The sequence below is a fragment of the Charadrius vociferus genome, unplaced genomic scaffold (assembly GCF_000708025.1).
Source record: "Charadrius vociferus isolate BGI_N301 unplaced genomic scaffold, ASM70802v2 scaffold32, whole genome shotgun sequence".
NCBI classification, from domain to species: domain Eukaryota; kingdom Metazoa; phylum Chordata; class Aves; order Charadriiformes; family Charadriidae; genus Charadrius; species Charadrius vociferus.
Window position 1 is genome coordinate 12,668,539 of NW_009647856.1, and position 1,534 is coordinate 12,670,072.

Sequence of the window (1,534 nt, forward strand, 5' to 3'; positions counted from 1 at the left end):
TTTGCGGCCATCGGGGGGGGGTTGCACCCTCGGGGGGGGGGGGTTGCAACCATTTGGAGGGTTCATAGCCATCCAAGGGGTTTGCAACATTTTGGGGGATTTGCAACTTTTGGGGGGATTTGCAACTTTTTGGGGGGTGGGCAGAGGGGTGTTGCAGCCAACTGGGTGCTTTGCAGCCATGGAGGTTGCAAACTTTTTGGGGAGGGGTTACGACCATCCAGGGATTTGTGACTGTTTTGGGGGCTTGCAGCCATCCCGGGGGGTTGCAGCCATCTGGCAGCATCCGCTCCCTGCAGACCTGGGGCCGAGACACCCCCAAAGGCAGCGGCTGGGAAATGGCTTCCAACGCCGGGTCCCGGCATCGCCTCGGCCCCATCCCACTGCGGCACATCCCCAAAAATCCCCGGCGCTCCACCATCCGAGCTAGGGACCGGCTTTTCCCCATCCTCCCCGGAGAAATGACATCGGGGTGAGCATCTCCCTTCGCTTGGCAGTTTCCAATGCATTTTGCCGGTCAGTAATAGTTTATTCCAATTTTTTTTTTTTTTTCTGTTGCTGTTTCGGCTGGAGACCGGGCTGGGGGCATTCGGCTCCCGCTTACGGAGGATTTTGGGGGGGAAATTAAGAAAAAAACGAAAAAAAAAAAAAGAAAAAAGGAGGTTGCGAGCTCGCTACTCCTGTTCTGTGTATGGCACTGGTAGAATTCACTGTGCAACCCCGCGGTCAGTGAATTACCATAGGGCCATAAACAGAGCAGAGAAAGACCCGCGAGCCCCGTGGGGCCGTCGCCGACGTCGCCTGGCCCGTTTTGGCACTAGCACATTTTTGCTTTTATTTGTAGCTTTTGAGCAATTATGTGTAGTGCCAATATGGGAGAAGGTGGAGAGAGCAGCGCCGGGGCGGGGGATGGACCAGCGTCGGTGCTGGGGAGGTGGTTTCGGTGGGGGGATGCTGGCAGCGAGGGATGCTGCTGGGGATGGGAAGGTGGAAACCTCCCGAAATTGCTGGGGTGATGGAGGGATGTCCGTCAGACCCCATCCGTGGGTGTCATTGAGGGGGTGTCCCTCCCAACGTGGTGTCCCAGCCCGTGGAGACATCTCGGCCACGACATGTCCCCGTAGTGGCCATCATGAGCAGGATGGGACCCCTCCTTGTCGCCTCCTGGACCACGGTGGTGGCATCTCCCCAGGGTTGACTCAAGCATCCCCACAGGGGTCCACAGAGGATGTGTGTGGGGTTCTCTGGATGGATGGGTAAAATTTTATATTTTTTTTCCTATTTTTTGCCATTTTCCAGGCCTGGCACTGTGTCTGTGTCTGTGTGTGTCCCACCACTGTCCCCGTGCTGGGGCCTGGCTGCTGAAACGGTGCCGGTGGTGTCCGTCCCTGGGGCTGCCTTTGGCAATGGTAGAACTCACACTGGTGCGGTAGCAGGATCCGGTGGTTCTAGACTTGCCAACTACAGCCTCCGGGAACCGCTGCGGACACGGGCCCCTGGCACCCATGGGTGCAGCCCGGCACCCCCTGCATCCCCC